Genomic DNA, 12429 nt, shown 5'->3' with positions numbered 1-12429 from the left:
TCATCTTCCCCTAAAGCAAACAGCATATATAACCATCAAAACTAAACAAATAATACTGAAACAAAACTATGAACTATGTTGCTGACTTTGTTTGGATCTCACCAGTTATTCCACCATGACTTTTCTGTTCCAGCAGCCGATCCAGGGTACCCCACTTAGACCTTAATCTTGTCTCCTCTAATCTGTGACAGTTTCTTGGTCTTCTGTCTTTCATGACCTTGACACTTTTGAAGAGCACTGGTTTTTGTAGACTGTCCCTCAGATTGGGTTTGTCTGATGTCTTCTCCTGGTGAGGCTGAGGTTATGGATTCGGGCGGAGAATACCGCAGAGGTGAGGTGCCTTTTCATCACGTCATATCTGTGGGTACAAGATATCAACACAGCTTACCACTGACCACTAGAGAACTGATGCTTTGTTGTTTCTTGCTTTTTAAACCTGGGCCATTGAAATAGCTTTCAAAATTCCTGTCCTGGGGATGCCACCAGACTTCTGCTCCAACATCATTCCTCTGTCATTTGTTTGCACACAAGATCTAAAACGGCTTTGATTGCTTATTGGATCAGATTCAAACTTCCCAACCTGGAACAGTCACTTCATCCATCTGACTTTCCGTTCCACTGTCCCTCACAGGTGCATGCTTCCTCTTTCTTTCCCTCCTCACCATTCTCAGCCTGCCCTCAGGCCAAGGCCCAAGTTTCCTTGAGGGCCTCGTTCAAGTCCCTGTGAAATTTCTTTGATTACTCCAGACAGCAGTGAGCTTTCTTTTCTCTAAATTTCTGATCTATTCTTACAATCTCACTTTCTTGTGGTTTTGCCTGTTTCCCTAGGTGTTTAATGTGTGTGTCTTGTCTTTCCTCCAAGTGCTAAATACAAAGTAGCTGCTTCAGTAGTGTGATTCAAGTAGCACCCACCTAAAATCTACTTAGACATCATTCAGCTAGTAGGTGGCAGACAGATTTTGAATAGAATTGAATTCCAGCACTCAGATTACATTGTATGGTCCTTAAGTGTTAAGGAGTAGACATTATCACTCCTCTTTTATAGGTAATAAAATTTAGGTTCTGCATGTTAAATGGATTGCCCAAGTTTCCACAGGTGGACTTTTCTTTTTTGGGCGAACGAATGGAGGGGCATGTGGGATCTTAGTTCCCCGACCAGGGATTGAACCTGTGCCCCCCTTCACTGGAAGCGTGGAGACTTAACCATGGACCACCAGGGAAGTCCTCCACAGGTGGACTTTTATCTTTTATGTATGTAACTATAATTCACACAAGTTCTCTGTCCACTCACAATGTTTATTTCCTACTCTCCTTCATCCCAGCATCTCTGATACCCAGGGAGAGTTCTTGGGGATTTCTGAGGTCCCTCAAGAACCGTGGGATCATCTCCTGCAGCTTTTGCCATGGTCTCTTTGCGGCCACAGCAGGATGGTCAGTGTGTAACTGCCCCTTTCATAAACCACAGGAATAGAATGGGTTGGGTCCGAGTCAGTCCGGGACACATAGAATTTACAGGGCCTGAGGACACAGGCCCTCGTGCCCACACACCCCCTCTGGTACCTCAGCGCAGACCCACCTCCCTCTCCAGAATCCTGGAGGCAGACAGATGTTCGATGTGCAGCCTCTCTGTCTCAGCCCATTCACCCCCCGCCCCCCCCAAAATGTAGCAGCAGTAGCATCTCCCCCCATCAGACCCTGCCCCCTCCCCAGAGTGGACTTTCTCCCTCCCCTCAGCCTCCATCAGAAGCCACATGGATTGTGGGCCTTTCTTCCTCCAGGTGGGATTGTGATGCTTTTCCCGCAGGCAGGAGGACCTGTGACACTCCTGAGACAGAATCCTCTGTGGCCCTAAGTGGACAGGTTTGAATATCACTGTTGCCTCTAGGCCCCTTCTGCTTCTACAGTATGTAGTGCCATGTTGCTGGATTCAGAGTCCAGAGAATTCAAGTACATCCTTCCGTTAGATCCTACCAAAACATCAGGAAGAAAAAGAAAGGTGCACAGAAAAATGTAAATCCTTACTCCATTTTATACCAGAGGATCACTTTGAGAGCTACTGCGATTCTTTGGGTTTTTTTTTTTTTTTGAACATTTATTTATTTATTTATTTGGCTGTGTCAGGTCTTAGTTGCGGCACACGGGATCTAATTCCCTGACCAGGGATCGAACCCGGGCTGCCTACATTGGGAACGTGGAGTCTTAGCCACTGGACCACCAGTGAAGTCCAAGAGCTGTTGCAGTTCTTAAAGGGAAAACTCTGGGAGCCTCGTTCTCCGTTTAGCAGGGAACAAGTTAAGAGCTGTTCTTGCTTAGCAGTTTCCATTTACCAAGAGCCCTAGATATTTATTTCCTAGCTCTTCAGAAAATCTTCCAAGATGTTTATGTCCATTTGAAGTCCTTAATGTGCTGGGGCAAAAATTAACTTTTCTTCCAAATTCTTGTAACATAACTTGGTGTCTGTTCCCCAAGTGTGTAGGCACTCATGCTTTAGAATTAGGGAGAACTCCAAGCAGGATTGTTAATATCTTCAATAACAAATAAAATTGTATCCAGTGCTTTGCCTGTAGTGTGTGCTCAGTTCATATTTTACTTGGTTTGAGAGACGTCCATAGGAATTGGGATTGGAAACTATTTGTTCATTTATTCAGCAAATACTTACTGAACACTTACTATATGACAGGTGTCAGAGGAGGCCAAAGTGTTATGGGTTGAATTGTGTCCCACCAACTGTGACCTCCAGGACCTCAGAATGTGACCTTATTTGGAAATACAGTCTTTATAGAGGTATCAAGAGAAAATGAGGTCATTAGACTGGGCCCTGATCCAGTATGACTGGTGTACTTATTAGGGAAATTTGGACACAGAGACGGGCGCACATAGAAGGAAGACATAGTGAAGACTGTTGAAAACAGACAAGAGGCCCCAAGTGGAGCCACTTATGCTGAGCCCCAAGTCACGAAACCAAGACTTAATTACAGTTTCGGCTCTCCCAGAAATGGAATCTTACACCAATCAATCAGGAATAGCCTGACCAGCACCAGTCAGGTAATCTGCCTGGCAGGCCCCTGCCACTCCCTATAAGGAAAGTAATCTTGCAATAACCAATCTGCTGTTTTGTCTCCTGCAACTTCTTTATTCCTGCTCCCTTCTGCCTATAAAATCTCTTGCCTTGTATAACTCTTCAGGAAGCTTTTCCATCTACTAGATTGGATGCTGCTTGATTCATGAATGTTTGAATAGAGCCAATAAGATCTTTAAAATTTACTCAGTTGAATTTGTTTTTTAATCAAGACGCACACAGGGAGAACACTACATAAACTTGAAGGCAGATAGCAAGGTGATGCTTCTACAAGCCAAGGAACGCCAGAGATTGCCTGCAAACCATCAGAAGCTAGAAGAAAGGCATGGAACAAATCCTTCCATCACAGTCCTCAGAGAGAACCAACTCTGCTGACACCTTGATCTTGTTCTAGCCTCCAGAAAAGTGAGCCAGTAAATTTCTGTCGTTGAAGCCACTCAGTTTGTGGTACTTTGTTATGGCGGCCCTAGGAAACTATACATGAAAGCAGAACGAAGCAATCACAAAACATGATGCACGGGGGCGTACATGTGACCCCTCAGGGGGGAGCAGAAGCTGAGTCATACAGTCCTTGAGGGCCAATGTAAGGGGTTTAGATTTGCCCTTGGGTCAAAGGAGGGAAGATAGTGGAGAGACAAGCCAGGAGGTCCATGCCAGCTGGCAGAAGGCACATAGGGATTTTATTTTTAGTTTTTTAAACCACAGAAGAGGACATATTCTTCCCCACCTGAACTCTTTTCTTCTGGCAGGATGGAGGCTTCCTCAACTGGAAACAGCTAAGCCCCAGGATCCTTGGCAGCAGAGGGAAGATAAGGAAAATGTAAAAGTACCCCTTGAAGGGTCTTACACTGGAATGCATGCCCTGGTCCAGCTGCCCCCCAATCTGTGTTGCTCCAGGTGCCGCCCAGGCCACGCCGAGCTGCTGTGGGAAGAAGACCATGGACGGGGCCATTTTGATTTCATGTACTTGATGATTTTTAGCCAGAATGTCTGTGAATGAAATTATAACAGTTAGGTGAATTAAACTGTTTTTAAAGCAATGATCCTTTTTCTCCCCCAGCAGAGTTTAAAGCTCAAGAAGGGAATTTATATTGGGGCCAATAAGAAGAAACCAAAGAATTGATAAGAAGCTTGGCATGAGACCAAGGTCTTCCAGTCTTCCAAAGGCAAAAAACTAGATTCTAAAAAGGAGCAGAGAGTTGCCATTCTTTGGCAATATGCTCATTTAAAAATAATATTTCTTTTTCTGCCAAAACTGTTTTTTCCAAATTTGAGGATTTTTGTATCAAATGCCCTTTAAATTTCAAGTTTTTTTTTTAAACATTGCAATAAAACTGGAGAGATCTATGGATTTACCTTGATTTTAAAGAATATAATTTTGTGTTTCATTCTGTAGTGATACATGCAGTTATTACAGAGTGAAAAATTGGAAATTTGGTGTACAGTATTTGGATTTTTACACTAAAACCAAAAATGCTAAATACTATGCAAATGTGATAAAACATGGGATTTCAGTTGCAATTAAAGTGTATTATAATGGGAAAAAATAGTGTCTTTTAAGAAGGAAATAGTTCTAGCAGGACCCTGGACTTATATGAATCTATAAAATTTTCCTCTTGAACATTCTGAGTAAGATTCATTTTACAGTCAGTGTTTATTTTTTGTTTTTGTTTTTTCCTTTCGTATGCTTTGGTTATATATTATAATATTTTAAATTGGCTTGGGGGAATTTGAACTCATAATTTTAAAGTAACCGATATTTGTATTTATTCAGTGACTTTTGAGAATTTGCAATTCTACACTATGTTTATCTGTAATTAAAATAAGGATCCTGATAATGTGAATTTCACCCAGGAATCTTTTGAACAAAACCTCAAAAGCCTGTATTGCATTGTTTCTTGCTAATTGGTAGTAGGTACCTTCTCTGCAGGAAAATTAAAAATTTTGATGGGCATTGGTTAAAATAATACTAATAATACTAACTGGGAGAATCATTTGGATGGATATGCTACACTTTAGAATAAGTTATTATATTTTAAATTTATGAGAGAATGTTGCACATTTAAAACGACAAAAGTTTATAGGTATGAAAAGTGTGCAAAATTTAAAATCTTTGGAGATAAGACCAGGATGTAACAAAGTTAAAAAAATATATACTAGAACATAAGAATTTTGATGTTACTAGAAATTAAACAGTAAGAGTTAGAATTGGTTTATTTAGTTAGAAATCATATCACTCTTGTATTTATAACTATTAAGTCATTATAGATGGACCAGAGGATGATGACAAATAAATTATTATTTATCTGCTAGGGTTTTCCCATTATTTCAAAATAGAGGACATCCTTCTATTAGTAGCTAAAACCAGCTACCATCTAAAACCAAAAGGAATTATAGAAAGTTCTGAACTGTATTCAGAATTGAGATTTGTACTGATACTGTATTTTTTAAAAATTAAATTGTGGGATAAAGTAAATAATTATATTAATTTTATCAGGAAAAAGATAAGTACAAGATATTCAGTTTAGAGGAAATCAAAAATTTTAATAGGAGCACCGACCTGTTACAACTGGATTGGAAATGTCAATATTAAATCATTCCTTTAAAAGAAAAACCTGTTTAGCTCTTCCAGTAAAATCGCCCAGGAGCAATATCACCCCATGACACACGCTAATGTCCAGTACTATGATCTCTAGTACTATTTTCCTCTAAAACAAACAACTGATTCCATGTCTGGGGCTAAAAGGTACAAGTAAACATAAGAATTAGGCAATGTGTGTAACATCAATCTGGGGAAGTGGCCAAGGTGATCACCCTGTCCTTGATGGTGTGAAATCATTGTTATAACAACTGTAAATAGGGTTCTGGGCATCCTATCAGGGTCAAAAAAAAAAAAAAGAAAGAGAAAGAAAGAAAGAAAAAAAAAAGAATCTAGGTAGCTGTATGGCCCAAATCAGTGCTAGTAGATGAGATCATTGAAAAAAAAGAAAGAAAAAGAAAGAAAGAAAAAAAAAAAGAATCTAGGTAGCTGTATGGCCCAAATCAGTGCTAGTAGATGAGATCATTGAAAAAAAAGAAAGAAAAAGAAAGAAAAAAAAAAAAAGAATCTAGGTAGCTGTATGGCCCAAATCAGTGCTAGTAGATGAGATCACTGAAAAAAAAGAAAGAAAAAAGAAAGAAAAAAAAAGAATCTAGGTAGCTGTATGGCCCAAATCAGTGCTAGTAGATGAGATCATTGACTTTATAAGAAGCAGCAAGTGGTCTTCCAATTACTGTGATGGGAGACTCACATCATAAGTAATCTCATGAGATTGCCCATGATGGTTCCAATAACCGGAGGGCATGCTGCTGTCTTCATTAAAGGCAGTCTATTCCAACTTCCTTTCAGAAAAACCGTGAGCTGCCAGGCCACACTTATTTCCACACCAACGCAACCTTTCCAGCTCAGAGTGAAACTGAGTGGGACCCTGTGGGGCTCCTGGGCAGGGAAGCCTTTCTGTCCCCTGTTTCTTGTAGGACTCCAGCCTCCACGACCTTCCCTGGGTTCTAAGGGGCAGATTCCAACAGTTGCTAATCTGGGAAGGGAGGGGATGCAAGGATGGGGGAGGGAAGCCAGGAAACTGTAGTGCAGCCTTGGGGCGGGGTCCTGGTCCCCCCTCAAGGGATACACACAGCAATGTCTTTAAGCTCTTTAAGATGTCAGCATTTTTCACACCAGAGGAAGACCGCCTGAGGCTACATTAAAGGAACCAGAGAAACTCATCCAGAAGATTACCTGAGACAAGATTAGAGGAGTGCAGGCCCTGCACACACCCTAATCTCATCAGCAACCCTACCCTTGAACCGTTGCTATAAAACTCTTCATCAGATCCTCCTGGGTTGGGATATACAGTTTTTCAGGGCAGGAGGCCGCTGTGTCCCCTTTTGCCTGGCAAAGCAGTAGAGCTATTCTTTTCTACTTCACCCAAAACTCTGTCTCTGAGATTTGATTCAGCACCGGTGCACAGAGGCTGAGCTTCCAGCCTCAAGAGGTTCTGAAGGTTATCGGTGCAATGGACCTTTTGCCAGTCTGGCGAAGCCTATGGACTCTTCTCCTAATAATGTTTTAAATGCATAAGATAAATTGGATTACAAAATAAACTAATTATAGTGAAATATAATTATCAAAATATTTAAAAGTTTGTGTTATAGTAATACATGTATTCTTTATTAACACATTAAATGACAAAAAACATTTAAAATATTGGCAAGGTAAACTAGGTTTTATTTTTTGAAGACATTAGTGTGAAGGCAGTAGTTGCTTAGCTTGAATAAGAGAATTAAACTATGGGGAGGTCCTTTGTCAAGGCAACATGCATGCATGTTGGGAAGCCAGTCAGTTTTGATCTTCTGTTTGGATGGTCACAGTGTTGAAAATCCCAGTTCTCAAAATATATTGTTGTGGGCTTCCCTGGTGGCGCAGTGGTTGAGAGTCCGCCTGCCGATGCAGGGGACGCGGGTTCGTGCCCCAGTCTGGGAAGATCCCACGTGCCGCGAAGCAGCTGGGCCCGGGAGCCATGGCCTCTGAGCCTGCGCGTCCGGAGCCTGTGCTCCACAACGGGAGAGGCCACAACAGTGAGAGGCCCGTGTACCGAAAAAAAAAAAAAAAAAAAAAAATATATATATATATATATATATATTGTTGTGATTAGGATTAAGGCTTCCATAGTTCACTTTACAAGGCCAAGATAGGCAGATGTATTTCAAAGAACATCACAACTTTAAAAATTAAATGCTGGGCTTCCCTGGTGACGCAGTGGTTGAGGGTCCACCTGCCGATGCAGGGGACACGGGTTTGTGCCCCGGTCTGGGAAGATCCCACATGCCGCGGAGTGCCTGGGCCCGTGAGCCATGGCTACTGAGCCTGCACGTCCGGAGCCTGTGCTCCGCAACGGGAGAGGCCACAACAGTGAGAGGCCCGTGTACCGCAAAAAAAAAAAAAAAAAAAAAAAAAATTAAATGCCAATTGTAGTCAAAATTTTGTCCAGAAATCAGTGAGTTCTTCTTTGGCTAGGTCATTATTTTCAACATAGATTCTCAATCTTTCTTTTATGTTTAGTACTTTTTGCATCCTGTAGATGACCTGGGGTAGGCAAATATTTCTTCAACAGAAGATCTTCAGTGCAAAAGTAAATAGAAATGATGATAGTAGACATCCTTATGTTCTTCTAAAATTGAGGTGGAAATCATTCACTATTTTCACCATAAAGTATGATGGTTTTCTGTGGGGTTTCTTTTTTTTTTTTTTGCACGGTACGTGGGCTTCTCACTGCTGTGGCCTCTCCCGTTGCAGAGCACAGGGTCCGAACGTGCAGGCTCAGCGGCCATGGCTCACGGGCCCAGCCACTCCACGGCATGTGGGATCTTCCCGGACCGGGGCACGAACCCGTGTCCCCTGCATCGGCAGGCGGACTCTCAACCACTGCGCCACCAGGGAAGCCCTTCTGTAGGGTTTTTTATGTTACTTTATCAGACTAAAAACAATCCCTTCTATTTTCACCTTGTTGAGGAGTTTTGGTCATGTTGACTTCTTTGAAAAGAGAAATCTGAGAACACCTGGGTCATTTCAGAGGCCTATCAATCAAAAGTTATATCTATTTAGGTGACATTAAAGTTGAATGACGGATTCACAGTTCTTTCCTTTTTGATATTAACTGTGTCCTCCAGCATTTAAAAGTTGAAAGGATCAGCAAAATATTCGCAAATCAAATCCAGCAATATATGAAAAGAATTATATACCATGACCAAGTGAGATTTATCCCAGGTATGCAAGGCTGATCCATCATTCAAAAGTCAATTAATGTAAACAATCACATCAACAGGCTAAATAAGAAATATCACATGATCCTATCAATAAATGAAGAAAAAGCGTTTGACAAAATCTAACACCCATTCATGATAGAAACTCTAAACTAGGAATAGAAGGGAACTTATTCAACTTGATAAAGAATATTGACAAAAAATCTAAAGCTAACATTATACTTAATGGTGAAAAACTTGAAGTTTTCTGACTAAGATCAGGAATAAGAAGAGGATGTCCCCTCTCACCTTTGCTTTTAACCATTTTATGGAAAGTCATAGCTACTTTAATAAGGTAAGAAAAAGAAATAAAAGGTAAACACATTAGGAAGGAATAAATAAAACTGTCTTTGTTCACAGATGACATGATTATCTATGTAGAAAGCCTGAAGGAATTCCTGGAACTAAAATGCAATTATAGCAAGGTTGCAAGATTCAAGGTCAATATTCAAAAATCAACTGCATGCAAAAGAATTAAACTAGACTACTATCTTACACCATACAACAATATTAACTCAAAATGGAATATGACTTGAATGTAAGACCTGAAACCATAAAACTCCTGGAGAAAACATAGGTGGTAAGCTCCTTGACATTGGTCTTGGCAATGATTTTTTGGCTCTGACTCTAAAAGCAAAGTCAACAAAAACAGAAACAGACAACTGGTACTACATCAAATTAAAAAGCATCTGCACAGCAAAGGAAATCATCAACAAAATGAAAAAGCAACCTACTGAATGGGAGAAAATATTTGCAAATCATATATCTGATAAGGGTTAATATATAAAATATAAAGAACTCATACAATTCAATAGCAAAAAAGTCAAACAGTCTGATTAAAGAATTGGAAGAGCATTTTCGAAAGAAGACATACAGATGGCAAACACACATAAGATGCTCAACATCACTAATCAGGGAAATAAATGCAAATCAAAACCATAACAAGATATGACCTCACACCTGTCAGAATGGCTGTTATCAAAAAGGCCATGAATAACACAACATTGTAAATCAATTATATTTCAATAAAAAAATATTAAAACTAAAAAAAAAAGAGACCACGAATATCAACTGTTGGTGAGGATGTGGAGAAAAGGGAACCCTGGTGCATTGTAGGTGGGAATGTAAATTGGTGCAGCCACTATGGAAAACAGTATGGAGGTTTCTCAAAAAATTAAAAATAGAACTACCATATGATTCAGTAACTTCTAGATATTTACCCAAAGAAAACAAAAATACTAATTCAAAAAGGTATATGCACCCCAATGTTCATTGCAGCATTATTTACAAAAGCCAATATACGGAAATAACTTAAGTGTCCATCAACAGATGAATGGATAAAGAAGATGTGAGATACACAGACAGACAGACAGACACACACACACACACACACAATAGAATACTATTCAGCCATAAGGAAGAATGTAATTTTGCCATTCACGACAACGTGGATGGACCTGAAGGGCATTATGTTAAGTGAAATAAGTCAGACAGAGAAATACAAATACTGTATTATTTCACTTACATATGGAATCTAAAAAACAAACAAAACAAAACAAAATCAACCCCGTAGATACAGAGGACTGAGTGATGGTTGCCAGAGGGGAGGGAGGTGGGGGGGGAAATAGGTGAAGGGGGTCAAAAGGTACAAACTTCCAGCTATAAAATAAATAAGCCCTGGGGATGTAATGTACAGCATGGCAACTATAGTTAATAACACTGTATTGCATACTTGAAAGATGCTAAGAGAGTCAATCTTAGAAGTCCACATCACAAGAAGAAAAAGGAAAAAAATTGTAACTATGTATGGTGATGGATGGTAACTAATTGTGGTCATTTCATAATTTATACAAATATTGAATCATTATGTTGTACATCAGGCACTAATATAATGTTATATGTCAATTATACCTCAATAGAAAAAGAAAAAAAAGTCAATTGCTTTCCTATATACCGGCAATGAACAAGTGGAATTTGAAATAAAAAACACAATACCACTTACATTAGGACCTCCATAAATTAAATACTCAGGTATAAATCTAACAAAATATGTATAAGATCTATATGAAAGAAATCAAAGAAGAACTAAATAAATGGAGAGATGTTGCATATCCATGGATAGGAAGACTCACTGTTGTCCACATGTCAGTAATTCCCAACTTGATCTATAGATTCAATGCAATCCCAGTCAAAATCCCAGTGAGTTATTATGAGGATTTGGACAAACTGATTCTAAAGTATGTATGGAGAGGCAAAAGACATAGAACAGCCAAAACAATATTAAAAGAGAATAAGAAAGTTAGAGGACTGACACTACCCAACTTCAAAACTTACTATAAAGCTACAGTACTCAAGACAGTGTGGTATTGGTGAAAGAGTAGATACATAGATCAATGGAAGAGAATAGAGAGCTCAGAAGTGACTCACAAAATTACAAACTGGTCAGTAAACTGATCTTTGACAAAAGAGCAAAGACTATACAATGGAGAAAAAGTAGCCTTTTCAACAATTCCTGCTGGAACAACTGGACATCCACATTCAAAAAAGAAAAATCTAGAAACAGACTTACATCCATCACAAAAGTTAACTCAAAATTAGCCATAAACCTAACTGTAAAACACAAAACTATAAAACTCCAAGAAGATAACAGGGGAAAATCCATGTGACTTTGGGTATGGTGATGCCTTTTTAGATACAACACCAAAGACATGATTCATGAAAGAAATAACTGATAAGCTAGACTTCATTCAAATTAAAAACCTCTGCTCTGTGAAAACTCTTAGGAGAATAAGTAGACAACCACAGACTGGGAAAAAAATATTTGCAAAAGATGTATCTGATAAAGGACTGTTACCCAAAGTATACCAAGAACTCTTGAAGCTCAACCATAAGAAAACAAACAATTCTATTAAAAAATGGGCAAAAGATCTAAACAGATACTTCATCAAGGAAGATGTACCGATAACAGATAAGCATATGGGGACTTCCGTGGTGGAACAGTGGTCAAGAATCCGCCTGCCAGTGCAGGGGACACAGGTTCAATCCCTGGTCTGGAAAGATCCCACAGGCTGCAGAGCAAGTAAGCCCATGCGCCAAAACTACTGAGCCTGTGCTCTATATCCCGTGGGCACTGCAACTACTGAGCCCGCGTGCTGCAACTACTGAAGCCGTGCTCCCAGAGCCTGCGCTCTGCAACAAGAGAAACCACCGCAATGAGAAGCCTGCGCACCACAACAAAGAGTAGCCCCTACTCGCCGCAACTAGAGAAAGCCCACACGCACCAACGAAGACCCAATGCAGACAAAAAACAAAACCAAAAACAAAACCCAAATAAGCATATGAAAAGATGCCCCACATCACATGTCATTAGGGAAATGCAAATTAAAACAACAATGAGATACCACTACACACCTATTAGAATGGCCAAAATCTAGGACGCTGTAAAAGCAAATGCTGGCAAGGATGAGTAGCAACAGGAAATCTCATTCATTGTTGGTGGGAATGCAAGATGG

At 39.9% G+C, this 12429-nt stretch overlaps 1 long non-coding RNA gene across 1 annotated transcript; it reads left to right on the top strand.

Moving 5' to 3' along the window:
* Positions 1-2765: 2765 nt before the first annotated feature.
* On the top strand, positions 2766-4989 carry LOC308625968. The gene is made up of 3 exons (XR_014017174.1): positions 2766-3045; positions 3292-3484; positions 3829-4989. It is a non-coding gene; the product is annotated as an uncharacterized lncRNA (long non-coding RNA).
* Positions 4990-12429: the final 7440 nt, after the last annotated feature.

This window comes from Mesoplodon bidens (assembly GCF_964165515.1).
Source record: "Mesoplodon bidens genome assembly, chromosome: 12".
Taxonomy (NCBI): domain Eukaryota; kingdom Metazoa; phylum Chordata; class Mammalia; order Artiodactyla; family Ziphiidae; genus Mesoplodon; species Mesoplodon bidens.
The sequence above is the reverse complement of the archived record's forward strand: the minus strand, read 5'-3'. Positions and strand labels throughout refer to the sequence as shown.